This window comes from Gordionus sp. m RMFG-2023, chromosome 2 (assembly GCF_954871325.1).
Source record: "Gordionus sp. m RMFG-2023 chromosome 2, tfGorSpeb1-WG-v2, whole genome shotgun sequence".
In the NCBI taxonomy this organism is placed as follows: Eukaryota; Metazoa; Nematomorpha; class Gordioida; order Chordodea; family Parachordodidae; genus Gordionus; species Gordionus sp. m RMFG-2023.
The window spans coordinates 20,024,133-20,036,750 of record NC_088776.1 but is presented as its reverse complement, the minus strand read 5'-3'; positions in this window follow the sequence as shown (position 1 = coordinate 20,036,750).

Here is a 12,618-nt window from a genome sequence, read left to right as displayed (position 1 = left end):
GCTATTAATTAATATATATATGTAATTAATATTTTAAATTTAATTATATTCAAGTTGGTGCATGCGTAAAGCATACGCCTTTGAAACTTTAATATATATATAATTTATATTTTAAATTTATTTATATTCAAGTTGGTGCATGCGTAAAGCATATTGCCTTTGAAACGGGAGGCTTGTGTTCGATTCTCGTAGAGAGCAAAAAATTAAAATTACACTATATAGTCTTCTTATATTTAAAATACATTAGGGAGATACGAAAACGATCGTGTTTGGAGATAAAATTAACATTACACTATATAGTCTCCTTAAATTTAAAATACATTAGGGAGATACGAAAACGATCGTGTTATGATTATGAGATTATATATATTAGATATGAAAATTTTATTATAAAAGGATCTTATCTTATATGTTCTTTTGTATTTTTATTTTATTATATATTGTCGGAAAAAAATATATATTTTTTTGCATTATATATAACATTTAATTTTTTTAAGTAACGAGTAGCCCGTTTCTTTTTTGAAATGTCGGTAACGCGCGTTCCTTTTGTAAAATGGTAACGGTAACGCGTTCCATTTTTCAGATGTAACGAGTAACGGTAACGCGTTTCTTTTTTGTAGTAACGTTTACAGCACTACACATAATCGTATAAATTTATTTATAAATGGTCTCTAAAATTTAATAGTGGTATTAGTGCCGTGGTCAAATAAAAGGAAACTCATTTATAAAATTAATCTTTCCATTCCGCATTTAATTTATTTAAGTATATCATTTTTGTATGATATTTTGCGAGCAAGTCTTCAATGCCTTCTTTCGAAGACGCTTAAAAAGTAACTTTGCATAGAGCCCCTGACATATTCTTCTTAGATTCAGCCCATTGTATCCGAACTCTTATTTTTGAAATAGATCTAGTCAATCCGACTTAAAAAAAAGGTCCAGGTTCATCCAGAAAAATATTATAAGGAAAGGAAAGGTATACTATAAATACTAGAATAATTTGGTGCTTTCATAGAAAATATCAGAGTCCTAACACAAATTTTAAGATTAAGGTACGTCCCAATAGAGTTCGAGAATGTTGATACCACCTATTCTCGAAAAAAAAAACAGATTCGTCTAATGCTATATTAGATGACAACCGAAGTATCAGAGTAAAGCTCTCAAGGTTTAAATGAAAACATATATTAAATCTCGCAAAAGAAAAATTTTTTTTATAAATATGAACACTTAAATTGAGTTTATTATTGGATTTTAAAATAACTACTACTATAAGTAATATAATACAAATAACTTAATATTAAAAAATAAAATCGTAATCTTAGACATTCTCAAATTAGACTCTTCTTATGATTCATTAGCTGACAACTCACATGAGACATACATAAAACTCGTTTCAAAACACCCTTCTTTCACTTCTACACCAATCACACAACAACTTTATTCTCATGGTGCTTTCGATTTCACTTCAGACGAAGTAAAAAAGGCAATCCTACCTTTCCACCGAGACTCCGCTCACGGCATAGATAGAATCAGACCCATGTTCCTCCAGGACACAACTTCTACATTGATCAGCTCACAAACCTCCGTCCTTCTTAAAATCACAAAATTGTGCAACCAATTTTATATGGTGATGTTCCCAGTTTTGTCCCCCATTCTTTTTGGAGCCAAACTTATAGCTTACACAAGACTAACAAGATGTCAGACCAATAGCCATTGATTCAACTTTTCACCGCCTTGTCGCTAAAATGATTACATCTTGGATAAAATATGAGCCCTCCCATCTTCTCACCCCATTTCAATTAGGGGTAGGAGTAATTTGCGGATGCGAGGTCGCTGTACATCTTACTCGTCTTTATTTGGAGAGCAGTCCTACAAATGAAACACTTATCAAAATTGATTTTGCTAATGGTACAACACCCTCTCCGGTAACTCATTTTTGCAATCAGCGAGCACATCATTCCCATGCTACACCAAATTTCTCTATTCTTTTTACTAATTTTCATCAATTTTGAAATTCAACTCTCAAAATACCTTCAGCCGAGGGCATCCAACAAGGTGATCTTGCAACAATAATATATTTCGAACCATTAATTCAGATGCTCACTTTTGAAAATGGAATCATTAGTGGACCTCAAATGGAAACCAATAATGCTGTACACATTATTAAGGAAATGGGATGCGCCATTCTTCTCATTCTCAGCCCCATAAAATCTAAATTTGAGTAAGTAGATCGAAATCCCCACCTTTTTAAAATTACCTCAACGAGGAGCTAACACATTTAGGTTCCTTAGTAGGCGGATTCACGGCAATCAACGCCTTCCTCCACTCTACTCTTAATATCCTTCTTAAGCTTGGTGGCCTCCTTAACTTGCTACCCTGGCATAAATCATTCCTCCTCCTTAAAAACTTCTTTAACATTCGACGCATACTTTATATTTTGTTCTCAACTCCTATTTTTAAATATCCTATCCCTCTCAGTATTTATGAAAAAGGAATAATAGATATAACCGAAAATATTTTGAATCTAAAATTCAATAAAGGCTCAAGTACCCAAAGTGGTGGTTTAGGGGTTAGATCTCCCACCAATCTTGCTCTCACTGCCTTTATTTTGAGCAGTCTACTTTCGAAATCAATAATCAAGTCCCACACCTAACAAAATTACATTTCCTTAGATGATGCTATCCTGCTATGGAGAACACGCGTTGACGCCCGAATCCAATAGACACAAGGATTGGGAAAGGCCAGTTGCAACATGCTGCGTTAAATCCGTATTATCTAGCATGATACAAACAGACCGTTCTCTCTTCACTTCTTTACTTAATGGATCCGGGCAGGAATTTTTGGACCTTCCAAATACCTTCAACTCCAACAACCAACAATGAGCTAACCAACGCAATAGGAATCCGCCTAAATTGTACAATAACCTTTCCTCACTCATGCTCTGGCTGCAGAATTTTCATAGTAAAGGAAGACACATCTTACATTGCAGATCGTGGAAAGGACGAATCCTCAGTCAAACCCAATGCAATTTCTTGATCCAGCAAGAATTGAAATCCACCCAAATGCCCGCTATACTTGAACTACTTTTTTTAGATTCGATGAAAAACGGCCTGACGGAATCACCCCTGATGCCATGAAAACAGGGTCAATTTCTGGTTTGGGACTATTACTATACAGATCTATTAACTTTATCCAACTAAAGTCTAAACCTACTTGAGCTAAAAGAACAAATTTCCAAATATTCGAGAGGATCACATTTTTATCCCAATAATAACCACTACCTTAACCTCATTTGGTACATGCATCATCCTTCTTCGAGGATTTAGGATCTCACATCTGCAAGCATACTGGGGATCCTCTAGAAGACTTCTTCCTTAGACAGAGGCTGGCTATAGCTATCCTTAAAGCGAATTATCAAAGTTTTAATGGAGTCTTCTCTCCACAGACCCTCGCTAGATTCACTTTTTCTTCCTTATTCTTATCATTTTACGCTAAATTTCACCTTATATTATTTAATTTGGAATTTATTATTTTTTTCGTATATAAATTTTGTGTATAATTTTATAGATAATAATGGCGATTTAAAATAATTAGTTTAAAATATACTGCTCGGCCCGGGTATTTTTTTAGAAAATTTTTTTTGGCCCAGCCCGAGTGTTTTAAAAAATTTTTAAAAACCGTCTAGTTATATTTAAAAAATTAAACTACGGGCCACCCGGGCGGGCTCAGGGCATGGCCTGCAGGGCTCTGATTATTACTAACACAAAATTGATAGTATATTATCCATTAATTAACATATATTTTAAATTATATATAATATAAGTCTGGAAATTAAAATATATTATAAAATAAAGAAATATAATAATTGCATTATAAAAATATGACGACTATGATTATAAATAAGTATACCTACAAGATTTACATGTCTAAAAATTTATTTCCTACTAAATATACAATTATGATAATACAGTATATTTATGATTTATTGCAAAACATTTTCATATATTTATAACAACTTTCTTAAAAAATTATTTAACTTTCTATAATTATTATTTTTTAAATGTTATCAATATGTTACTTTTACAATAATTACAGGAACAAAAAATTTTAAAAGAAAGTTATATGGAAATATTTTACAACAAATCATACACACACTATAATAAAATTAAAAAACGTATTGCAAAAAAAGAAAAATTAATTGCAAATATATTAATATAATATAAATTTTATTCCATATTTAATTTTGATCGTGAATATTAATGGCAAATTTAAGAATTACAAATAACAGCCCTTAGAATTTTACTGAACGATCCTGCGTCTTATCCGTTACCCCCCTTGAAGGATTTTTACTGACCATCTTACGTTTTATCCTCGCTTTGGTAGAATCCGCTGCAAGTGATGACAAAATAGGTACAAAGAAAATTAATTTAAGGTCGATTTCTTATTTAGGGCAACACAAAAAATTTCTTAGAAGGACATCAAGGGTAGGGATCTAAATTGTGTTTTGAGCAAAATTTATATATTTCGATAGGATTCGACAGGAAATTGCGTATTTCTATCATCGTTATTTTTATGGTAAATAAGCAGATTAGATTTTGAATTAGCAATAGGGGAGACTGGGGTAGAATCAGGGGCGGACTGATAACGCTACGGCCTCGTTATAGTGCTCTACCTTCGGTTAGGTTCCCTTAAATGGCTTCTTCGAATTACATGATTTTTATTACTTCTTATTTTTGAAAATAAGTTCAAACGATTTACATTTTTAATAATAAAAAAAAAATAGTATGACACGATTATCATATATTTTATTTTAAAAAATTGCACATCTAAAATCATATTCATTGCACATATAAAAAATTATTCATTGCACATATATTTTTATATTGGATTTACAGCGATATTGCACTATAAAATCAAATCATGCATCTAAATATAAAATAATATATACTCAATTCAATTATTACACATATAAAATTATTGCAATTATACAATATTGCACAGATAATAAAATTTCTGCTTTATAAAATCAGGTACCGATCATATTGTAAATAGATATTGTTATATTCGCTTTGTGAATATTGATCGACGATTGTTAAGTATTAATTTGAATATAAATTATATTTTTATATAATTTGTTAGTTTTCGAATATGTGATCGACGATTGTTAAGTATTAATTTGAATATGAAGTCTAGGAATTTATTTTTTTTATCAACTTGAAAACACTTGTAATTTTAATTATTTTTTATGAATTTTTAATAAACTTGTAATTTTTTTGCATATTAAAAAAATGTATATAAATGAAAAAATTTTTAAATAAAAGTTAGAGTATGGTTTTTAATTCAAGAAACTTATTTTTGTGGTACAAATTTCGAGATTTGTTTTCGTAAGATTTTACCGAATTATCTAATTTTTATATATATTCTTTTTTATTAATACTAGGTTCCATTAAATTCATTAAGTCTTTCCCACGAGCCTTCGACAATTTGATTACAATTCATATAAGGAATTGTAATAGATATAAATAAGATTTAAATAAAAGAATTAATTTATAATTTTTATGCTAATCAACTCATTAACTTTGAACCTTTGCGCAAATAAACAAGAATATCTACTAGTTTAATCTATACTAATAGTTCTCGTTCAACTGACATCATTAAAAACACTTCTAATTTTTCTTGGCCTATATTAGCTCTCCCTATTTTTTATAATTTTTAATTTACTAAATGTTCTCTCGCAATTAACCTGCGTAAATAACAAAGTTAAAATGTATTCATATGTCAAAAATAAATTAATGTATGCACTTGTGTGCATATTATATCTTTTAAGAATTTCATACATGCATATTGAACACTTGTTACATTTATTACACACTCTGAGTAATTATCATATTGTAATATTCCATCTTCTTCATTTGACTCTTCACTTCTACATACGATATCATCGTCCGTTTCATTTAATTCTGCTATTAAATCTTTAAATACACTGGCAAATGAACACAATTTGTTACGTAATTTAACACTCAATATATTTGCTAACTGTGCCAGTTTTTCCAAGGCATTTTCAGAAAGACATCAAAATGCCTTGGATGCAAATTTTCCATATACAAATAAGCTCTCTATTCGCAGAAAACAGTTCCGACAAGCTGTTTATAATTAGATCAATTATAGGATGTAATACCTCAACCCTATAAAGGTCAATAGATTCTTGAGGACGTTCATCTTGGCCTTCGTCACTATATATTTTCTTCTCGTCCTATTCAATTTTTTGGCAGAACATTCTGTACCCAGATACTCTCCGGGCGCTTTAAATATGAAATTTTTCATTTAAATTAGAAGCCATTTTTATTGCTTTATTTTGAATCGATGTAATAGTTAACGATGAGGAGATTTAGCATCTTCTATCATTTTCCATGCTGGCAAAATACTAAGTTTTTAGTTTAAAGATATAATGACAGTGGCCCCATTATTTCAAAATTTTCCATATATATCATAGTTGCACTTAGAGTCTTAAATTTACATATATTATCGATCAAAGACTGCGCTTCCGATGAGGTTTTTATCTCAAATGATTTATTGTTTATTATATTGAAGTGTACTTATCGTTATTGGGAGCAAGCTCTCTTTATCATATATCCATCTAAGGGCCTTTTCACGTGCACACCACCTTGTCACACCTATTTTTTACAGCCCTTCTCATATTCTGGCCAGATGAATTATTCTGTTTCACCCAAGCATCCATCCGTATATATGATTCACCAAAGAAAGTTGCAAGTCTGTTCAATAATCCTAATACATTTTTGCCTTCAATATTATTGCATGAATCACATATACAGAGATTTAATATGTAGTTGTAAGACGAAATATGCAAACTACCCGGATACTCTTGTCTAATAAGAGCTTGCAACCCAACAAATTCACCCCGAATATTTGCAGCCTCATAATGATTTTCCAATTATATTTCTCATTTGAATTCCATGTTTTAAAAAGCATTCACTTAAGATATCAAAAAATCCTTTTACAGAAAAGTTTGTAACCTTTCCAAGTGCGAAAATTTTATCTCTTATTTTGCCATTATATATGTATCATAGGCAAATGGTTGCTTGATCATAAACGTTAATGCCTTGAATACTATCCATTTGCAAACTAAACCGTTTGTTACCAAACTCCTTTTTTATTAAATTCTTGATTTGATCAAGAACAATATCAATAACTTTGTTAACAGTTGTTTTTGACAACAAGGTTATGAGAGAAACTCTTACCTTCGATTTTGTTAAGCTTTTCTTTTCTACGTTTGTTCTTTAAAATAACCTTCTCTAAATGATCTCTGAGAATTTGATCATTCTTTGATATAATCCGAATCATTTCCAGAAAATTCCCATGATTCAAATTTTTATTTTCAAAGTGGCTAAGTGCTTCAGAAGCATTTGATCCTATGCAGGGTAAGTTTTATTTGCTTAAAAACTTTATTATCTCTCACTAATATGTACTCTTGAATTTTCATGTATTTTAATTACTGAATTCATATATCGAAAATTTGTTGAGCCTCTTGTAAAAGTGTTTTCACATACTGCGCATGCCAGTCTGATTGAGCAGTACGCTTTTTATTGCATGTTGGTTTTATTGTAATCCATTTACTAGGTATTTTTTCACTCATTATCATTCGATAATATTTATCATATTTTCTATTTATTGGTTGTATATGATGTTACATTAAAAATGTAAGTAGTAGCTGATAATTGCAACCTAAAATTTTCATGTGTATGCATATCCAATTCTGAAGGAGATACTGTAGGATCCTCTGAATCAATTTGTGGGATATCTGGGAAGGAGCTCTTTAAAAGAATAGATGATGAAATTGTTACAGATGAATGGGACGTTAATTTTTATACATGGTGAAATTGTTTCCGATATCAATAATATACTTTATGAAATATCATAAGGCATAATTGATGTAGTGCTTCTGCCAGGTAATAATAGTGTGTTAAACGGCTCATTTGAGCCGATTTTAAAACGGCTAACTCAATATTTTAGCCAGAATAATAGTGCCTAAGTCTAGAGATTTCTATAATATATGTCTGACCTTGTTCCTCTATGTGCAAATCTTCAGGCTTGCGTAATATTTTCTGGATTAAATATTGATTAGCCAAAATCGGCTTAACAACACTAATAATAATGATGGAATTGCTGTAGTTGTAGATAATATTTTCAGTGTATGTGAATGATTTATCTGCTGTAATGGATAAAATAGTCTTAGGTGGATGTGGCAGATTGAACTGATGCAATAATAAATGAAGATGTTGAAGACAATGTAGTTGCTTCAGGTAGATGTGTATGGTAGGCAGTTTGATATTTCTAAAAAAATAGCTTTTTACATGAAGTAATAGTATAAGTACTTGGTATTGATTTATCAAAGAAAGATAATTTAAATTGTTTTGGATGAGCACCAGCTCCTTTGAGACCAGAAGCATTTTTTTCTCTTAATTTTTCAGCTCCGCTTTTAAATTTCCTTTTGGCATTTCTATGCATGATATTTAAATATATATCAATTTAACTAAAAATAATACATTGTGTACACTACCCATGATAAATATAAACAAGATAAGTATAAAATTAAATTTAAAAAAATTGTATATTAATATAAGGCTAAAGTCATCATGTTAGGTTATCCTTTCATAATACGATATTGCATATTTACTATTATTAATTTATAACTTAAGACTAAAAAAAATATCTTAAGATGTGAACCGGTAATTCAAATAAACTTGATATTTCATATAAAATTACTTATTTTTATAATAATCTGATGAACCAGCCAGTAATAATAAAAAAATATTACTATCTATGGGTTATGAAATAAAAGTAAGTTGTTTACTTTTGATTTTATACATACATCACAATTCAATGATCATATAAATAAGTGTAAAAATAGCTATATAAAGTTGATTATTATATTTGGTTTGTAGAATAAATTATACTGAAAATTCTTGCATATGATAAGTAAATTGTTGTAATCCAAATATTAGGTAGGATTTTAACAATTTGTGTTGGTTGAGCTTAGTTAATAATAAAATAACATAAAATTAACAATCTATTAATTAATATTAGAAAATCAAATTGATCAAAAATTTATTTTATTAAAATTATTATACCTGGGTTTTATTTATTTCAATGAATTAAGAACAAGAAATATAATCACAAATGTTGGCTATTATTTCTACAACAAATCAATGTATATATAATAAATTAATAAAAACTTAGATTTCAAACTCAAACGGAAGGTTTTCATTTCATTTGAAAAACAACAAAGAATAGTATTTAATAATGATTTATAGCGTCAAGCGACGTTATTGATATTTTATGCCTTAATAGTAAACGACATGATAATTCTCAAGGAATGTGATATTCAAATAATATATATATCATTAAAAATAAATAAATAATAAGAGAAAATAATGTGAACATAATATTTTTTTTTTCTAATCGGCCTCTTTTTTGATATTTTTCTCTGATCGGCCTCAAAAATTGACATTTTCTCGCGGCCTCTTGGGAAAAATGCCCACCTTGTCTTATGGCCAGTTTGCCCCTATAAAACGATTGGTATTTTACTCTTTTACTATAAAGATTTTAAAGGAAGGCAGATCAAATTATCAATTTTTATGTAGCCAAATTCCTCACCTACAAAATAAAAAATAGTGTCCCTTTACCTATAATGCTTTAGAAGCTATGATTAATTAGGTAAAGTGTGCCATTTTCGCCATTTTACACCGTACCTAGGGTAAAATGGCTAAGCACCAAAGTAAAGTGGTTAATAAATAACACAAATCTATTGTTTTATTGAACAAAATATTAGCAAATTAATTACTTTAAACTAATTAATATATTATATAATAAATAAATTATCAAAATAGAACATTTTGAGTGTGCCCATTTTAGGCACATCACATTTCACTTACTCTTCAACTTAGCGACTATTTTTAAAAAATTTATTCCAACATAAATTATTGATTAATGTTCCTTTTTGCACAAAAATTTCTTTTTATATGTTTTAGACGTTAATATTTTAAAATTCTTTGTTTTTTTGCCATTTTAATCAGGCGATCAGTTTTATTCCAAAATGATGTATATAATGTCACTCGTCAGGCGGGTAGCCATGATTTCTACATGGGGATATATTTTTCCATATTGAAATAATTTTTTTGGAGTATTCACCGTTTATTAATAATCATCATATAAAATTTTAGAACTTATCATATTCTAGAAAATGATAATTTCGAACAGAAATATGGAAATCTAATCTTTGCCTATGCGCCAATGCTTCAATAATTTGCTCTGTATTGGGTGTTGTGTTTTTAATTAGTTTATATTTTATCTTATCCTTAGTTTGTACGGTATTCGCTTATAAGTGATGGGTTTTTCTTGTATTACCATTTATATTTTTCTTTGTACAATATTCGTTTATAAATGATGTATTTTTCTTATACCCTACAATTTATATTTTTCTTTGTTTGTACGATATTCACTTATACCGAGCTTGTTATGATTTCATCCTCAAAACTGATATTAGCCAGTCTTCAAGATGGACGAGGACATGAAATTTATATTTATTTATTATTGTTTGATTGTAAAAGGGGAATATTTAAAGACGTCGAAAATTGAATTGTGGATGATTAAATAATTATTATTTTCTTGTTTTTACTTTCATGTAACGATTAATTTATTCGATATTATTTTTAATGGATTTATTCACATTGTACTATTTAGTGGCGACTATACTTAACGAAATAAAATTTTATGATTCTAATTGTCTGTGCGTGAATATGTGGTGGGTTACTACATTCTGAGCGACCCTTGCCTGGACTTTGATAAAACCACAACATGCCCGCTAAGTCTGGTCCTACAGTCCCCTTCTCCGACAATCCCGGCCTCATGAACTTCGTCGTTCTCTCCCCCTCCCCGATGATTGGACTGGATTGTCGAAATACAACACTGGCACCCAACGTGCATTCGATACCCTACGATCAAGAGGAGTCCACCGACCAATATCTAGAACGGTTTATGCTCATCAACCGTAACCAGATGGATGAAAATCTTTAAGCATTATTCTTATCTTCTTGCGGTCACTGGTTATATACAAATATAAAATTGGCCTATTCTCCAAAATCCATGGCAGAGCTATTAATGCAAGATATTAAGGTTATTTTAGGCAATAATAACAGTAACCATGGGCTAGCAATTGATAAACTTCGCCAACGTATACAATAGGATGGGGAAACCATTACCTAATATGCAAATGCTTTAATTACGTTAGCTACGCAATGCAACCTAGGCCCCAGTTGGGATCTATTCCTTTCATCCCAATTTTTAGCCGGAATCCAATCATCTGGAATTCGAGGCCGAGTAATTACGTCGGATGATTCAACGTTTAAGGGAAAGTTAAAAATAGCCCAAACTTGGGAGATGGCGGAATCGCAGAACCAAAACCATCCATGGAACCAAACCCAAAATAGCCTAAACAATATAGCCACAAGATATAACAATGCGCAATACCTTCTACACGAGAATATGCAACTTAATAATAATCCCACTTGTTACAAGTGTGGTAATCGTGGACATTACCAAATCGCTTGCCCATTTAGACCAACATATAACAGTTCCTATGCAACATCCTACCAATCTACTAACCTAGTCGCTCCCGAGCAAAAAAAACGAGGGAAATAAAGAATACAGATGCATAAATGTGATGACAAATAAATCAGACAACAGCCAGAACCACCCATTTTGTGTAACCATAAAGATAAATAATATACCACTGGAAATAGATACGGGCTCAGCGGTATCCGTAATCGGAAAACAAACATATAATTTACTATTTCACCTTATTCCGCTTGATGAAACTAACATAATACTAAAACGGGACACGACATACAACCAATAGGACACTTCCCCGCAATAATAAAATACCATGACAGCACATACTCCGGTAAAATACTTGTAACAAATGACAACCGCACATCCATATTGGGAAGAGATATATTAAATACAATACCCAAAATCTTACATGATATCACATCCAAAAATCATGAAATAAAGCAGCTACAACAGAATTTTCCACGAAGATCTTCGGATACCCTTGTTAATTTTCCAAGCAAAATGGATATAAGACTTCTTCCCAACCGAGCATCAAATATGGTGGCCGACGCACTGTCTCGACTACCGCTCACCGAAATAGACCACCACGATGAAACAGGAATAAACCAAATGCAAACCGTAGCGACTCCGAACAAGCAGGCTCAACAATACGAGGGGGAACCCGCAAGACTATCGGAAACCCCTCCGTAGCAGGATTTAAGCGGGGAGGAGAGTAGAAGTATAATGAAACACCTTTTTTTTATTATCACATTCACCTTCTTCTTCCCCCCCCCCATTTTTTTAAAATATATATATATACGGTAATTTTTTTAATAAGTATTTTTTAGTTGGATTAAAGTCCGCCCTGACACCGCGGCACGGCAAGGCCGTTTATTTTGTTAGATGTTTTTACGTGTCTAAGTAAATGAACTTAGGATAAATACCGCTCTGATTCAGCGGTACGGTGTATGCCGTTATTATTTTTTAGTTATT